This window comes from Pocillopora verrucosa, chromosome 1, assembly GCF_036669915.1.
Source record: "Pocillopora verrucosa isolate sample1 chromosome 1, ASM3666991v2, whole genome shotgun sequence".
Lineage (NCBI taxonomy): Eukaryota > Metazoa > Cnidaria > Anthozoa > Scleractinia > Pocilloporidae > Pocillopora > Pocillopora verrucosa.
This window is the reverse complement of record NC_089312.1, coordinates 17,758,901-17,777,391: the sequence shown is the minus strand read 5'-3', so window position 1 is coordinate 17,777,391 and position 18,491 is coordinate 17,758,901. Positions and strand designations below refer to the sequence as shown.

Below are 18,491 nucleotides of genomic sequence, written 5' to 3'. Positions count from 1 at the left end.
TTGAATCAGTATTTCTTCTACGGAAGTAACACTCCAAGAATTACTACTTTGAATAGAGCATTCAAACCTACATGTATTTAAAACAACGTATACATGATTTTTGAAGTACTTGAGATAAGCCGAATGTATCGTTACACTACCTACTCAGGCTGGGTTTTCGAAATACTTCATCTATATTATTTTTCTTAGTGAATTGTTGTAAAGCCGGTAGAACGTAAGACAAGAGAGTCGTTATTTTAGTATGCAGCGTTGCTATCTGCCTAACGATTGGAGTCGATTCCTCTAGGATACTCGGTCTGTCAGAGTCTGTAAACTTTGCATGTGATGAGATGTGTTTGGCTTTTATGATAGAACTGAGTTTCATTTAGAAGTCATAGGTCACAGGAATATTTGCATGTAGGCAACTCAGAGGTTGAAAGAAGACTTTTTTTAGATTATTGTTGACAAAATCTGGTCAAATTTTTAAAATTTTCGATCTTTTTGTTGTATAGTCGGAGAAAGCCCTTAAGTTTAATTTTTCGAAAAAATGGCAAAATCTTTAAAAGAACGCTAGATACGGCTGAAAGAACAAAGGAACCTGTACCGTAGAGCGAAAGGTGTCATTATCGGAAAGACCTCCAGCGGGGTGTTGACGTTTTCCGCGGGGTTTCGTTTTGGATCACGATTTGCATATTTTATTTACATCGCGTAGTGCATTGTACAACCAAAGGGAACTTAAGGCAAAAGCGCTGTTATTCAAGTATGTAGCGTTGCTGTCTAGTTACTGAATGGATTGGATTACTCCAGGACGCTCTGTCTGCTAGAGTCTGTAAACTTTGCATGTGATGAGATGTGTTTGGCTTTTATGATAGAACTGAGCTTCATTTGGAAGTCATAGGTCACAGGAATATTTCCATGTGGGAAGCTCAGAGGTTGAAAGAAAACTTTTTTTTAGGTTCTTGTCGACAAAATCTGGTCAAATTTTTTAAAATTTAGTTTTCTTGCTCTAAAGTCGGAGAAAGCAGTTCAGTTTAATTTGTCGAAGAAATGACAAAACCTTTAAAACAACACGAGATATGGCTGAAAGAACCAGGGAATCTGTACCGTAGAGCGAAAGGTGTCATTATTGGAAAGGCCTCCAGCAGGGTGCTGACGTTTTCCTTGGGGTATCTTCTGGGATGTCGATTTACATATTTCATTTACATTGCTTAAGCATTGTACAACCAAAGGGAATTTCGGACACATTTCGCTAAACGTTTAGTATTAAGAGCATTCCTAAAACAGCCAAAAAGAGAATAGTCGCGAAAGAACCTAGGCCTAAGAAATCTAAGTTAGGTTTTTCTTCTTCCGGCGCTTCTTTTGTCCACTTTTCGTTCTGTTTTTCCCGTTCTGACCTTTCCCGCGAATTTCAAAGGAGTTCTTTTTCACGAGACTTGCCAGGATTTCGATGTTGCGTTTCATTGGTCGGCAGCATGACCGCATTGACAGGCGCTTTTAGGAATAAGGCGCGAAACTGTGAATTTCTGTGGAGGTCGAAAACTCGAGGTTTTTTTTTTTTTTACGCCAGTTACTACTTCTTTAACGAGTTAATAGGGTATGTTAGATATTCATAGAAATTGGCCAGAATTTTCGTCAGATATTAACACACCAAAGTATTTGAGGCTTTTACGAAATTCGAAATATTTCTCATGTGACGGCCCGGAGGGTAACAAGAACCAAAATATTTTGTATTGTCCAGCTTAAAAATTAATTTCTCAGTAGCCAAAAATAATATCAAAAGAGCATCAAACATTTTGTTAGCCTATTATCTGGTTCCTGATACTGTCCCGTGATTTTTTGGAGGACCGCAGGAACGCGGAAGCTAGTAATTCGATAAAGGAGACACCGTTAGAAAGTTTTGTGTGTTTAAAGGCTCGCATGCGTCAACCAAAACAAAACCTTTGGGAATTTTTGATAATTGTTATCCGTACTTTATAAAGACTTACATTGATATATAGTTTCCATGGTAGGAAATAGTGATAAAAAGGTTAAAAACAAGAGAAACATTTAAACTACATTTAAGTAAGAGATTTTTTTCCTTTTTTTTTTTTTAGATGTTTTTCGTCTTGTCACCAGCGTGGGACAAAAAAAAATCCTTTACTGAGCTCAAAACTTCCCATTTGTCTTATTCTATTTACAGACATGATGCTATCAACATTGCTGATCCTAGCAGTATGCAGGACGCGTGTCATCTGAACTCCGTAATAGACCTCGCTCACAGTAGAGCATCGAAGCGCGGAATCCGAAGGTCTGAGGATCGATTCCTCTTGGGGACTCAGAATGAAAACGAACCGTTCTATTTTTGAAAATGTTTGTTATATGTAATCCCTTCCCTTTCCCCTCGACAATAATGAGTTTGACTCCCGTGGATGCGCTCTCCTTTATTTGAACACCTTAACTGGATTTGTATTTTAACATTCCACCTAACTGATCGCGAAATGTTTCAAGTACAGCTGTCCATCCCCGATCGAATGGCCAACTCTTATATAAGACCAAATGTTTTTCCTTTATAACTGAACTAGGCGCTTCCCATTTTTGTGATTACATGCGATATAAGAGATGGATTAAATTTCCTCCTCCTCTTCCTCTTCCTCTTCCTCTTCCTTCATTTGGGTTTGAATTGGATGTTTCGCCATGACTTGGCAGCATCTTCAGCTGTGTAAGGTGTTGCCATTCCTTCCGCTTGACCTGTAACAGGATCACTTGCCTCGTTGTAGGTTCTGTTACCAGGTGCTTTATGTTTACCGACATCTTTTGAGGTGGCAGGTAAGGACCACACAACGTGCCTTTCATGGAAATCTTTGTTGTAGCAGCCACACCATGACCCCAAGACTTTCCAATCGCATCCTTTCCAGTCCCATTTTGCCGTGTACATAAATGCAGTTTCCTTGGAACTAGGGGGGATTTGTTTCTCCGACTTGTGGCGATAGCACGTTTTTCCTCCGCAATTGCACCAGACAGCAAGCACGTAGTGACAATCATTGTCGCTATGGCAACCTTCCTTTGCGATTGAACATTCGAATTCTGGACGTTACTTCTTTGATCTTCTGGTTTAGTCGAATTTTTGAAGTTCAACAGATTAGATTTTCTTGTAGGTACAACCATAATTTAAGAAACCGTTGTAGTAGTCGAGGTTTGTTGCTCGGATGTAATTCTTAGATCCTGGTTTAAAGCGGCTTTGTAATATGCTCGAGATCGGCATGAAGGTATGCTGGATAGGTGAAGGTTCCTTATCAGCTTCCTTCCTAAATTTCTTAATCAGTGTAGCTGACACTTTTCCATTATTCAGCTCGCTATTTGTTGCCCTTAGTACTCCCCTGACGAACCGTGTCTCGTTAACACTCATCTTGCTTGCCTTGGACATTTCATTGATGTCTACATTAGAACAAGCAGAAACGCCAAGCTCTCCAACAGACGTGGGGCCTGCAGCCGAGACACAGGCTTTCACCTGGAAATCTCTCTCGCTATACGATTCAGAGCTCTCTGCGAAGACCATTTGCTGGAACCTTGATCCGCGCTTATGACATGGGAGCCATATTTATTTAGGAAAGTACGATATTCTTTCCAAGAATTGTGAAACCAAGGTATCTCAACCATTAATGGCAAGTTCTCTAAATAGTCCAGGAAATCTTCAACCAGGGTGGACTTTTTTTCTTTCACTTAGCATTCTTTGTGGACTTAAATCTTTTCTATCTACGCCTCCTTGATCAAAGATATGCCACTTCCATTTTCTCTGAGCTTTTTCTCTTTGTTGCCGTTGATACAGTAGTGCTCAAAGTAAACGTAGAGGTAAACGAGACGCTCAGGCTTGACTCTGTGGCCAGTGACTGATACAATTCCTTGGTACTTTTATAGTAATCGAATTTGCTGCTTGAGGAAATCAAGGGTTCCTTGGTGAAGCATTCTGATGGTAGAGGTTCAAAGATGCGATTCTCTTTTTCATGAAAGTCGGTTAATATGTTTATATCCGGGAGGTAAACCACCTTTCCGAGTCGCTCTGATTCACCAGTGGTAGCTTTAGTGGCTTCAGAAAATGCGAGGGTCACGCAAAGCAACAGTAGCAGGGAGACAAACACGATTTCCTGCATACAGAGCGCCTCTAACTTAATGCTTGTGAGAATGCACAAATCTGTGAAACAAAGACAGGTTCAAATTAATTAACTGAAAAGCATTTTGTTTTCATATCCACTTCCTCATAGAGTAGTTGGTTTGGCAATGATATTCATAATAATGATAACAATAATTTTAATAGTATTTGTTAAAGGTTAATCATACTTCTCAGAACTCCTTAATGCCAAACCTTTAAAGCGTTATACCTCTACCGGTTCTATATCTAGCAGTGTGTCAAACCCCAGAATGTTGGTCATGATCTCAAAACGAGGTTACGTTACTGAGCGTTTTAGGTTACCGTGTCAAAATCTCGGCATCGATTTGAAAATAGATCATGTATTTGAGGTTCTAATTTTGCGTGAATATAGAAATAGGGAATTGCTAACGGAAGGTTGAAAAATTAAAGGAGCGATTCAGAGTAGCCAAAATGGTTGGGGGACTAGGGCGAGGACCTTGTCTGACTAACATTTTTACCATGTCAAATGTCTCTAGAATTGGGTATATTGATATTTTCACCATCGTCACGAAGTTGACTTGCCGGTGGGCTGTTGATGGATACGCGTTCACGATGTCACAAATAGTTAGTCGACAACTGGCCACCAGTTGACTGAATGTCGAATTACAAGTGACGATCCTCTCTTAACCTCCCTTAACCCTTAAACTCCACGAGCTGGACTCATTGTCACTTTGATTTAGTCTACTTGTAACACGATATCTGACGGCTGCGAAGTTGACTTGGCGGTGGGCTGTTGATGGATACGCGTTCACGATGTCACAAATAGTTAGTCGACAACTGGCCACCAGTTGACTGAATGTCGAATTACAAGTGACGATCCTCCCTTAACCTCCCTTAACCCTTAAACTCCACGAGCTGGACTCATTGTCACTTTGATTTAGTCTACTTGTAACATGATATCTGACGGCTGCGAATCTTAAAACCCACCGGAAACTCAGGAGCAAAAGTGAAAATGCTTAAATGAACAGGAAGAAGTAGTGATTACAAGGTAATGTCATCAAACCCTCCGTAATCGACAGCTTCTCGTAAAAGTCGACATCGTTAAAGATGATTGCCTCGCATTACATTGCACATTTTGTCCTGAACAGAATATCGCCCAATGGAAAACAAGAGGAAAAGAAAATGAAACTATCACACGCGCTTAAGTATCAGTCCAGTGACAAAATATCTTTTAATCAGATTGGAAAAATTTTCTTCTTAAGTTCTCTTTATGCTGTTAAACTTTTAATTCAATATTTTAATGTGGGAAAGACTAATTGCAATTTTAACAGGTAATAAAGATAAGTGCGAGTCCTGATCAGGAAATCTTGATCCAAACATGTTACCGCAGCTTTCAAACGAGTACCGGGACCCGATCAACCCTACCAACTTGTAAACCCTAATAATCTGCCATTACACTTTCTTTGACTTTAACTTGGACGTAAGTTTGGAAACGAAACACCTTTCAAACGTGAAGTTCAGTTTGAATCAGTATTGCTTCATCAAAAGTAACACTCCAAACCTTAATGAATTTAAAACAACGTATACATGTTTCTTTGTCAAGTATTTGAGATAAACCGAATATATTGTTATACTACCTACTCAGGCTGGCTTTTCGAACACTACATGTATACAGGGGCCCTTGAGGTACAATATTTTTCTTGCTGAATTATTGTAAAGCCGGTAGAACTTAAGAGAAGAGTGCCGTTATTCAAGTACGAAGCGTTGCTATCTACCTACCGAATGGAGTGGATTCCTCCAGGACGCTCTGTCTGTTAGAGTCTATAAACTTTGCGTGTGATGAGATGTATTTGGCTTTTATGCTAGAACTGAGCTTCAATAAGAAGTCATAGGTCACAGGAATATTTGCATGTAGGCAGCTCAGAGGTTAAAAGAAAACTCTTTTTTGGTTATTATCGACAAAATCTGGTCTAAATTTTCAACATTTCGATCTTTTGTTGTATAGTCGGGCAGTTAACTTTAATTTGTCGAAAAAATGAGAAAATCTTTGAAAGAACGCGATATACGGCTGAAAGAACAAGGGAACCTGTATCTTAGGGTGAAGGGTGTCATTATCGGAAAGGTCCTGTTCGGAAGCAATAACGAAAATCTCCTAAATGCGACTAAACTGAAAAACGAGCGATAACTAAAATCTCCTAAATGCGACTAAAACTGCGACTGTAATTTTTCAGCTGGCGACCACGATGGGAGGAAGGTATGAACTGGTTTTTGTTTGAGGTTTCGTTTGCGATTTGAGTTTTTGAGTTTTGAGTTGTGCACAATGGCTGCCGAATCCTAGGACAGCCGTGTTACCGAATTTCCGAGAAAAATGACGAAATTGAGAATGAAGTCGACAGACAGAAGCAAAACGACGTTCTGTTAATCCAGATTAAAAGAAGAAAACGCTTCGCAAAGAAAAAAGTGACAAAACTCAGACATGAGTTAGAAAGGCTATGCGTGAAGGATTCCGAAGTAAGGGACATAGAAAGTATGATTGAGCAGTTGTGGGCAGCCCTTGAAGACGCACAAGACATTTTAGAGGAACTGTCCGGCTTCTATGTCGAAGTCGGAGAAGACACTGGGAAAAACGAAGCTTTTAAAGAGTCAGAAACCATCGAAAAAGACGTACAAAGAGCGATTGAAGCGGGACAAAATGCGATCAAGGTCCGCGCATGCAAAGTCGTGAATATGAACACGCCATTAAGCGAGAACACGACGGATCGCTACGAGCAATCGGCCCGAGAAGATCAGCTAAAAGAGATTCACCACAGCCACAACGACCGAAACTGATATTTGAAGCCGTTAAAAGCTCCGACATTCAATGGTGACAAAAGAAAGTTTGAAGATTTTTGGGCCCTCTTTACAAGTCTAGTAGACGAGTCAACGGAGCCAGTAAATTTGAAGATGGCAAGGCTGCGACAATGCCTCACAGGGAACGCCTTGGAAGCCATCCGTGGTCTCGGAGTCACCGTCCACAAATACGAGGAGGCCAAAGGGATATTAAAAACGAAGTATGGAAGTACGCGTCGGCTTCTGCGAGCCTACTTGGACCAACTAGAACAGGCGCCGTTAATAAGAAGCAACGACATCCACGCATTGGAGAAGTTTGTTGACCTTGTTAGAATTACAGTGATAAAGTTACAGGCCGAAAGAAGAGACGGAGAGTTAGAAGATGGAACTCTACACAGCTTCCTGGTGAAAAAGTTGCCTGATCGCCAGCTGGAAAATTACAGTCGCAGTTTTAGTCGCATGTAGGAGATTTTCGTCATCGCTTCCGAACAGGCCTCCAGTAGGGTGTTTACATTTTCAGCGGGGTTCCGTCTGGGATCTCGATTTGCATATTATATATACATCGCGTATTGTATTGTACAACCAAAGGAACTTAAGGCGAGAGCGATGTTATTTAAGTATGTAGCTTTGCTATCTACTTACCGAATGGAGTGGATTCCTCGAGAACGCACTACCTGTTCATTAAGGAGTCATAGGTCACAGGAATTTTTGCATGTAGGCAGCTCAGAGGTTGAAAGAAAACTCTTTTTAGGTTATTGCCGACAAAATCGGGTCAAACTTTTCAAAATTTCGATTGTTGTTTAGTCAGAGAAAGCAGTTAAGTTTGGTGTATCGAAAAAAAGGGAAAATCTTTAAAAGAACGCGGTATACGGCTGACAGAACAAGGGAACTTGTACCGTAGAACGAAAGGTGTCATAATCGGAAAGGCCTCCAACAGGGTGTTGACGTTTTCCGCGGGGTTTCGTCTGGGATCTCGATTTGCATATCTTATTTACATCGCGTATCGCATTGTAAAACCAAAGGGAACTTAAGACGAGAGCGCCGTTATTCAAGTATGTGGTGTTGCTATCTTCTTACCGAAATGGAGTCAATTTCTTCAGGATGCTTTGTCTGTTAGAGTCTGTAAAATGTGATGAGATTTGTTTGGTTTTTATGCTAGAACTGAGCTTCATTTAGAGGTCATAGGTCACAGGGATATTTGCGTCAGCGGGGTGCTGATGTTTTCCGCGGGGTTTCGTCTTGGATCTCGATTTGCATATTTTATTTATATTGCGTATGGCACAACCAAAGGGAACTTAAGACAAGAGTACCGTTATTCAAGTATGTATCGTTGCTATCTACCTACCGAATAGAGAGGATTCCTTCAGGACGCTCTTCCTGCTAGATTCTGTAAACTGTGATGAGTGATAAACTTTGGGTTATTGTCGACAAAATCTAGTCAAATTTTTTTAAATTTGGTGTTCTTTCTCTTTAGTTGGAGAACGCAGTTAAGTTTAATTTGTCGAAAAAATGACAAAATCTTTCAACGAACGGAATATACGGCTGAAAGAACAAGGGAACTAGTACCGTGGAGCGAAAGGTGTCATAACCGGAAAGGCTTCCTGCGGGATGTTGACGTTTTCCGCGGGCTTTCGTTTGGGATCTAGATTTGCATATTTTATTTACATCGCGTATTGCATTGTACAACCAAAGGGAATTTCGGGCACATTTCGCTAAACGTTTAGTATTAAGAGCATTCATAAAACAGCTAGAAAGAGAATAGTCGCGAGAGATCCTAGGCCTAAGAAATCGAAATTAAGTTTTTCTTCTTCTCAAGCTTCCTTTGTCCAATTTTCGTTCTGTTTCCGGGAATATCAAAGGATTTCTTTTTCGCGAAACTTGCCAGGGTTTCGATGTTGCGTTTCACTGGTCGGCAGCATGACCGCATTGAAAGGTGAGTTACTACTTCTCTAACGAATTAATAGGGTATGTTGGATATTTATGAAAATTGGCCAGAATTTTCGGCAGTTTTTAGCACCCCAAAGTATTTGAGGCTTTTACGAAATTCGAAATATTTCTCTTTGGACGTCCCAGAGGATAACAAGAACCAAAACATTTTGTGTTGTCCAACTTCAAAATCGATGTTCTCAGGAACTAAAAAGAATATTAAAAAAGGAGTCAATTTTTTGTTAGCCTATTATGTTTTTTGGAGGTCCGCAGGAACGCAAAAGCTGGTAATTCAGTGAAGCAAACACTGTCGGTTTTGAGCTTAAAAGCTAGCATGCGCCAACCCAAACAAAATTTTTGGGAACTTTTGTGAATTTTAATCTGTTCTTTATAAAGCTTTATAGTGATATATAGTTTTCCATGGTTTCTTTAAAAGTAGCGCGCGTAGGACGATTTTTCCGGAAAACACCTTGTTTTGTTAAACAGCAACCTTAACTGACAAAAGCGTAGGTAACTTAGTAACCGGATGAGTTAAATGATTAAAAGAAAGCGAACAGGTAGGCATCTATACTCAGTTAAGTTAATGGATTTCACGCCAAGGGTCAACCTTTTCGTAAGTTCACCCTATCGATTATTCAAACGGTCCAAAAGTTGAACGAATGCGAGGAACTTTTAGATTGATTAGAAAGTAAGTTTAAGTCAAAAGAGAATCTTCTCTTCCCTGTTTTTGTATCAGGGAATCTTACTAAGTCTATACTCATTATGATAATGATAATGATGATAGTCACAGTGATGATGATGATGATGGTACTTATAATAATTACAAGAATGAAAACTGTCATGATGGTAATAGAAGCTTTGTTTAAACTTGAAGACGAATCGGCGGATCTTATAGACAACAGCTAGTGTGGACCGTTGGTCATTACAAGTATAATAGTATAAATGAAAAAATTACTCAGTTCTGATTGGTTAAGATTAATGCAGTTTTCTTGTAATACAATGCAGAAGAGGGTTAATTCAGTGCAAAGAAGTAACAAACCAGACATTCTGATTGGTCAATAATCAAAGAAACTCACAGATAGCAAATCGCATGCGAGCCTTGGATATCGCAACAATTGGATATGCTGAAAATTTGCGAGGGAAGCATTTGCCGGCGTTTTAAGAAGGTTTTCTTTCGCCACCGCAACAACAATACAGCAGCTGAAAAACAGCTCTAAGCTCGGTTGTCGGTTTGGAAAAAGTGGTGATTAGAGAAGGGAATTGCCAAGGAAATCGAAAATTACGAGCTGACCCAGCATTATTTTTGCACTTGATGCGCGTGCTTTGCTTCTGCATAACTGTGATCAGCTATCTCGTATTTTTTCATGTATATTATTAATACGTAATCACATGATTTTCCTCGTGCAATTTGGAATAAATAAGCACTTGTTAATTTATTCAGAGACTAAAAATTGTACTCGCCCTACGAGCTCATGCAATTTTGTTACTCTTTGAAAAAATTTACTCGTGCTTATTCCAAATTGCGCTCGAAATCATGTGATTACCTATACTAATAGTCAAAACGTATAGAAAATAGGGATAAAATGGTTAAGAAATGAAACATTGAAACTACATTTAAGTTAGATAAAGATGTTTTTCGTCATGTCACCAGCGTGAGCTGAAAACTTACCATCTGTCTTATTCTATTTATCAAGATGACGCTATCGACATTGCTGATCCTAACAGTATGTAGGACGCGTGTCTTCGTAATAGAGTCCAGGCTCAGGTCTGAGGTTCGATTCCTCGTGGGGAATCCGAATTTTTATCTTAGTCCCACACTCTCGACAAGACTAAAGACATCTTTCTCTATTTCTTTACCGAGCTCACAACTTGCCATCTCTCTTATTCTATTTAAATACATTTAAGTTGTTTCGGTATCGAAATCAAATAAGTGTTGAACGGTTTAAGCTTGTTTTTATGTTCTTAGGGTTTGATAAGGTGGTTTTTTTCCTCCAGCGGCTAATTGGAATGTGGCCCAGGTCAGTTTTGGTTATAGTGGACTTCAGGGTTTCCAGCAACTATACGCCTTCGTCGCCTAAAAAAGAGGTCAAAACAAAAGAAAACACCTGGGGAAAGATTTCGAAAAGGCGGTAGATTCAAAAGTTTACGAGGCTTAGATATCGTTCTTTGCGAAGTGCTATTTTAATACGTAACGTTTTGGGAGTAATAAAAAAATTGATCTTTCGAGTTTGAAGTATATTGTTTCCCTCAGCAATTTTTTTTAAATTGGCTTAGTCCTAACCACATACAGTTCATATCTATATTTTGTTGAAACTGTCTGTGCAAGTCAAATATTTATATTTAAAAAAAAATGGCAAATCAGAAAATATTGGCAAAACTGTCTGAATGACCCTGTGTTTTTGACCATTTCAAAAGGTCAGGCAGTATCGTTTCCATAATGTGTAAATAATGAAGACATTTGAGGGAGAGTAATGATGTTAAGGTCTTTAGGCCGAAAATTAGAATGTCTCTAAAGATTGACACCCAAAATTCGGGTAAGGAAACGAATCCGGTCCTACCAACGTGTCGACCGGCATACTACCGAGGCCGAGCGGGAAGGAGTGAAATCAGAAACCATTATTACTTGTTCACTTCAGCAGATTAATCGGCAACAAAAGCATGTTAAATCAGCAACAAGAACAGACTAAATCAAGATGAGGGAGACGCACCTCCGACACACTACTGATGCTTCTCATTCATAGAAAGAGAAACTCGTTGGAAACTAGTTGCCTATATTTCATTTCTTCCGCTCGGCCTGTAGTGTATCGGCCGACACGTCGGTAGGATCGGATTCGGTACCTTACCCTAAAAAATTCTTAAAATTACCAACTGCCGATTTAAAAAACCAACACTCCATTCACAAACTTACATACAGTTAGATTTAGGTAAATAGTAATCTGAACAAGTTGCATGATTACAGATAAACACCTAAATGAACTAAAGCTGAGATTCATCTCGATACTTTCCTAATAGATACTTTCCCAATACACCGCAATATCTGTCACTTGTCGATTAGGTAGGATTCATGGGGCTTTAGAGATCACAAACCAAGCTTAATTTAGGAGTCATAGTTAAAAAAGGAGCTGTTATGTCAAAAGGCTCAATTTTGAAAACTCCAACAGTTCGTCGTTCTCTAAGAGTAAGTTTTGCCGTGTTGATCGGGGAACTCTAATGAATAACCGAAGGCGACCAAGTGCGCAGCCGTAACTTGTTTACCATATCGATTTTACCAGAGGGGTTAATTGCCACTAATTTTGCTCCATCACTATTCGATGGATCCGGCAACCCACTTGATTTTGGCAGTTCCTAGGCATATGTTTTCTTTACGTTTTTTTTAAGGAAATGAAGCCGTTGTTTGGAAAACTCATTAACCCATGTTCCTTCTTCGCGTCTTTGGGGGAAGCGAAAGCGGACTCGAGAGATGAGCGAGAATCATCCCATAACAAACGATCCTCAGTTGACACTTAGCCTAGTCGAGAACGAACATAACCTTTTTCGCTTGAGAATGATACGAACTAAGAATCCTATTAGCAAACAACGATATCGATATTATTTCTATAAACGAAACAAAACTGAACGAGAGCATTCAAGATCACGAAGTTCATATTCCGGGATACGAAATAATTCGCCGCGATAGACTTACGAAAGGCGGCGGGGGGGGTATGCTTCTACGTTAAAAATTCAATCAACTTTACAGTACGATCTGATCTACATATGGATGCATTAGAGAATCTTTGCTTGGAAATCCATAAGCCAAAAACAAGACCTTTTGTGATTGTTACGTGGTATAGACCACCTGACTCTCCTATTGGCATTTTTTCACCTTTTGAATCCCTAATTGGGAAATTGGATAGTGAAAATGTAGAATTTTTTGTACTGGGAGACATGAACTGTGACATGGTCACTGCACGATATGACAATGATACATCCAAATTAAAGAATATTGCTGATGTTTACGGACTCGAGCAACTCATCGCTGAACCGACGAGGACAACACCCACCTCGTCAACTTTAATTGATTTAATTTACACCAACTGCTCGGATAAGATCGCCTGTTCGGGAGTTTGTCATGTTGGGATAAGGGATCATAGCATGGTGTATGTTTATAGAAAACTTGCTCTGAACGGGATGTCGAATGGACATAATTCAATAACATACAGAAATTTCCGAAAATTCGATTGCCAAAATTTTCGAGATGATATTCAGTCTCAATGTTGGAATAATGTATATGAGTCTTCCGACCCAAACGAGATGTGGCAGCAATGGAAATGTACATTTCTAGCTATCACTGACAAACATGCCCCACTGAAAACGATGCGCGTTCGTTCACGAAGTTCTCCGTGGATTACCGCTGAGTTGAAAGACTTGATGCATAATAGAGATATATTAAAAATCAAAGCAATCAAAACAAATGATCCCAACGATTGGGCAGTGTTTAAGAAACAAAGAAATTTAGTCAATAAGCAAGTACGCTTAGCAAAGCAAGTTTATTACCAAAATATTTTTAACAAGCACACTAGCGACTCCCGAAAGACCTGGCAGACTATAAACGAGCTAACTTCACGTTAATCTGGGAAAATGTCAGTGACATCACTAAAAGTGAATGGATTAACGATAACTAATCCACTGGAGCTATCAAACGAATTCAACAAACATTTTGCTAATATTGGTCCAAAACTTGCCAGTGAGATAGATTGTGATAGTAGTAGCTATCAACGATATCTTGCCGGTACAGATAAACGGTTTGAGCTCCAACCTACTAATCCAAATATAGTATTTTCACTTTTAAATAAACTAGACAAGTCAAAAGCAACGGGCCTTGACACAATATCTGCTAGGTTTGTCAGGGAATGCGCTGACCTTATTTGTGTGCCGATATGTGATATTTTCAATCAATCTATTAGCCAAGGGAAGTTCCCAGATGATTGGAAATATGCAAGGGTTACACCTCTCTTTAAACAGGGTAACCGCGATGATGTCAACAATTACCGCCCAATATCGGTGATTCCAATAGTGGCGAAAGTGTTTGAAAGGATAGTTTACGATCAATTGTATGCCTATCTGGAAGAACATGATATTCTATATCAAAATCAATCAGGGTTTCGTGCTACTCATTCAACTGTAACAGCATTGTTGGAAGCGACAGATTCTTGGGCATATAATATTGACAACGGGAAAATCAATGGAGTCATTTTTCTAGATTTGAAAAAAGCTTTTGACACTGTTGATCATCAGATCGAAATTAAACTATTATGGTATACATGGCAAATCTTTCAAATGGTTTCAGTCATACTTTGAAAACCGCACACAGAAATGTTCTGTGAACGGGTCGCTGTCCAGCAGCTGCTCATTAACTTGCGGCGTCCCCCAGGTGACCTTCCTCGGTCCACTATTGTTTTTATTATATATCAACGATCTTCCAAATTGTTTATCAAATTGTGAGCCGAGGATGTATGCTGACGACAAACACCTTACATATGCGGGCGGTGATCTTGAGAGTATACAGCTTTGTCTGAATGAGGACTTAACAAACGTTTTCAACTGGCTACAAGCGAATAAACTCACACTGAATATGACAAATACCGAATTCATGCTAATAGGGTCAAGGCAGAGACTGGGTACTCTCACAGCTTCACCAACAATTAGAATGAACAGCACTCAGGTGAGCCAGGTTACTTCTACAAAATCGCTTGGTGTGATTATAGACGATAGGCTCGATTGGCATAGTCACATCGAAAAATTAACAAAAAAGATTGCCTCTGGTATCGGGTGCCTAAAGCGAGTCAGGCATCTGATCCCAGCATCGACCTTACATCTGCTTTACCAAGCTTTAGTAAAACCTCACTTTGATTACTGTGACATTGTCTGGGGTAGCTGTGGGATAACGCTACGAGATAAGCTGCAGAAATTACAGATTAGAGCAGCCCGTGTTTTGACATTTTCCAGCTATGATGCCGATGCAACTAAGCTACTTGAATTTTTAAGTTGGAAAAATCTGACAAGCCAGCAGGAAATTCATAGAGTTACCATGGTTTTCAAATGTCTGCACGGGCTAGCTCCTGAATATCTTAATTCTAAGTTTAGATGGCGTAACTCTGCTTATGACCTCAGGGACTCTGAAAATAAACTCAATGTTCCTCTACCTCGCACTAACTATTATCGAAAAAGCTTTAGCTATAGTGGAGCCACATTATGGAATAGTCTTCCATGTGATATAAGGAACACAGAGTCTCTGGGGTTATTTAAACGCAAGATCAATGCCACTCTATAACGCTCGGCATTCACGGAAAACAGCTTTTAGTTATTAGTTAGTGTTTTAATTTTTAAATAGTTTTAGTTAATGTAATTGCTGATGAATTGTTTCGTGCTTAAATAAAGATTATAATAATAATAATAATAATAATAATAATAATAATAATAATAATAATTCGTTCGTAGTTAAACTAAAAAGCGTCCCCTGTCGAATGCAAAATATTTTAAAATAGTTTTTGCTTCCTTTCTCTAATTTAGATTCTTTTTTTATTTAATTACTTTTTTGTATGAATTAGCTGTTTGAAGAACTTCAAGAAAAAGGAATACTGGTCGTTTCAGTTTCAGGATCGTTTGTAATCCTCCACTAGGGTTATTTGCAGTTCAAGTTGGGAATCATTTGAAGTGTTTAATTATTTACAGTCATAGGTTCATTTACAGAGGGGACAGATTTTGCATGACTGTCAAGGCCAATTTTGTATTTGTATTTAAATAAATGGTTTTGACCAGGTGAAATGGCTGTATAGTGTAATACATATGTCTTACACGGAGCGTATTCTATCAGTATGCTGGATTTTTTTTTTGTTTCCATCTTTACAACAAATGACTCTGATGTCCTTCTTGGCCATTGATAACAAATGTTAAGTTTGTATTCACTTTAGTTTGGCTAGGACGATTTAACGATCTATGCAGATCGTCTAATGTACTCACGAGTCGTGCCACTCGCACTGGTCATCTTGTTTATTCATGAGTCGCAGCAAAACAAACAAGCAAGGCCAATATGTGTTTGCGTCGTTCTTTAAGCTCAGGCAGTGAAGAATTACACGTCCTGACTTCTTCATATTTTGAACAACACTCATAACTCACGCAGCAAAGAAAATATAGAGGTCAATATGAGTTGTCACTTGTATCCTTGATTCGCCCGGATCAAATGATTTGACAAATCGTATAGTGCACCCTTCTCTTGCGACCCTCACGCTATATTGTAAGTGCCACCGATGAAATACATTTTGCGACTCGGCAACGAGTCGTTACTCCTATCCATGAATCGAACGATTCGACAACTCAACTCGTTCAGGGTACCCTTCTATCTCTCTCGACTCGTGAATATATTGGAGGGTCCGTTCGGATACATCATCTGGCCAGGCAGACAAAACCCCGGTACCCTAATGAGATCATAGAACGACGGCATGACCCGTTCGGGTCGTACGACTCGTAAACACATTACACGACCATGGCCAGATAGACACTCACGTTTTGACGTTTTAGTCTAATTGGTGAAATTTACGGAACGACAGCATGAACTGTTAATACATTAGAGGACAATATATTCACGGGTCGTGCAAATCGTGAATATTAGACGATCTGTATGGATTGTCCGGATTGTTCGAGTCGACACAGTCCACTATGGCCAGACAGGCACTCGCTTGGGGAAAAAAATCTCCCTCAACCTTACGACTCATAGGGATCATACGACTCTTGAATACATCACTCGATCCATACGGATTGTGCAGATCGACAACTCAGTTTTACGACTCCTTACCAGCCGTGGTATTGGACAACCACTCTCTAAAAGTTCTTTTTAGCTCGCTATCGATCATATTAAATTTTAAATCGGGGAAAATCACGGCAAAAATGTTCACAATCAATATCAAACGTGCAACTCTCATTGGCTTAAGTTGACATGATCCTCAGTCACACGTTTTTAAGACGGAAACAATAGTTCTATCTTTTGAGAATTTATGCCAAATGTATTCTTTTCCCTTTCCCCTTTACAAGGATATCTTTAACTCACATAGATGCGCTCTCTTTTATTTGAACACTTTTACTGGATTTGCATTTTAACATTCCACTTAACTTATCGCGAAACGTTTAAAGTACAGCTGTCTATCTCTGATCGAATGGCCAACCGTTGCATAAGTCCAGTTTTTCTTTTACTTAATTAGGCGCTCACCATTTCAGATGTTTTACCTTGTGGTGATTGATACAGCTGTGTTAGGTGTTTCCGTTCCTTCCGCTTGACCTGTAACTGGATCCTTTGCTTCGTGGTAGGTTCCGTTGCTAGGTCCTTTATGTTTACCAGCATCTTTCGAAGTGGTAGGTAAGGACCACACAACCTTTCATTGATCGCGATCTTCATTGTAGCAACCACACTTAAACCACTTGGTTTCCCAATCGCATCCTTTCCAGTCCCATTTTTTCTTGTTCATATATGCAGTTTCCTTGCAACTCCCTGTGATTTGTTCCTCCGACTTGTGGCGAACGCACGTTTTTCCTCGGCAAGTGCACCGGACACCAACCACGTAGTGACAATCATCGTCGCTACGGCAACCTTCTTCAGGGATGCAACACCATTGGTTTTATCATAGTAACAACCATAATTCAAGTATCCTTTGTAGTAGTACTCGAGGTTTGTTGCTCGGACATAATTCTTAGACCCTGGTTTAAAGCGGTCTTGTAATAAGCTCGAGATCGACATGAAGGTATGCTGGACAGGCGAAGGTGCCTCATCAGCTTCATTCATGAGTTTCTTAATCAGTTCTACTGACGTTTCTCCATTTGCCAGCTCACTATTCGTTGCCCTTAGTCCTCCTCTGACGAACCGTGTCTCGCTAACACTCATCTTACTTGCCTTGGATTTTTCACTGCTGGTTACGTTAGATCAAGCAGAAACGCCAAGCTTTCCAACGGACGTGGGATCTGCAGCCGAGACACAGGCTCTCACCTGGAAATCTCTCTCGCTATACGATTCAGAACTCTTCGGGAACACCATTTGCTGGAATCTTGATCCGTGCTTCACAGATGTTATGACATGGGAGCCATATTTTTTCAGGAAAGTACGATATTCTTTCCAAGAATTGTGAAACCACGCTTTCTCAATCTTTAATGGCAAGTTCTCTAAATAGTCCAAGAATCCTCTTTTGAGTGTGGACTTTTCGTCATTCACAAGGCATTCTTTATCGACGTAAATCTTTTCTGTCAACGCCTGCTTGATCAAAGATATGCTCACTTCAGTTTTCTCTGAGCTTTTGCTCTTTGTTGCCACGGATAAAGTAGCGCCCAAAGTAAACGTAGAGGTTAACGAGGCGGTCAGGCTTGACTCGGTCGCCAGTGACTGAAACAATTCCTTGGTACTTTTATAATAATTGAAATTGCGGCTTGAGGACTACAAGGATTTCTTGGTAAAGCAATCTAATGGTAGAGGATCAAAGATGCGATTGTCTTTTTCATGAAAGTCGGCCAATAAATTTATCTTTGGAAGGAATATTACTTTTCCAAGCCCTTCTAATTCACTAGTGGTAGCTTTAGTGGCTTCAGAAAATGCGAGGGTCACGCAAAGCAACAGTGTCAGGGAGACAAACAT

General features: G+C 39.7%; 3 pseudogenes; 1 reads left to right on the top strand and 2 right to left on the bottom strand.

Annotated features, from left to right (window-relative positions):
* Nucleotides 1-2,533: 2,533 nt before the first annotated feature.
* Nucleotides 2,534-4,106, bottom strand: LOC131781885 (DELTA-alicitoxin-Pse2b-like; annotated as a pseudogene).
* Nucleotides 4,107-12,393: 8,287 nt separating this feature from the next.
* On the top strand, nucleotides 12,394-13,447 carry LOC131791857 (uncharacterized; annotated as a pseudogene).
* Nucleotides 13,448-17,094: 3,647 nt separating this feature from the next.
* On the bottom strand, nucleotides 17,095-18,491 carry LOC131787166 (DELTA-alicitoxin-Pse2b-like; annotated as a pseudogene).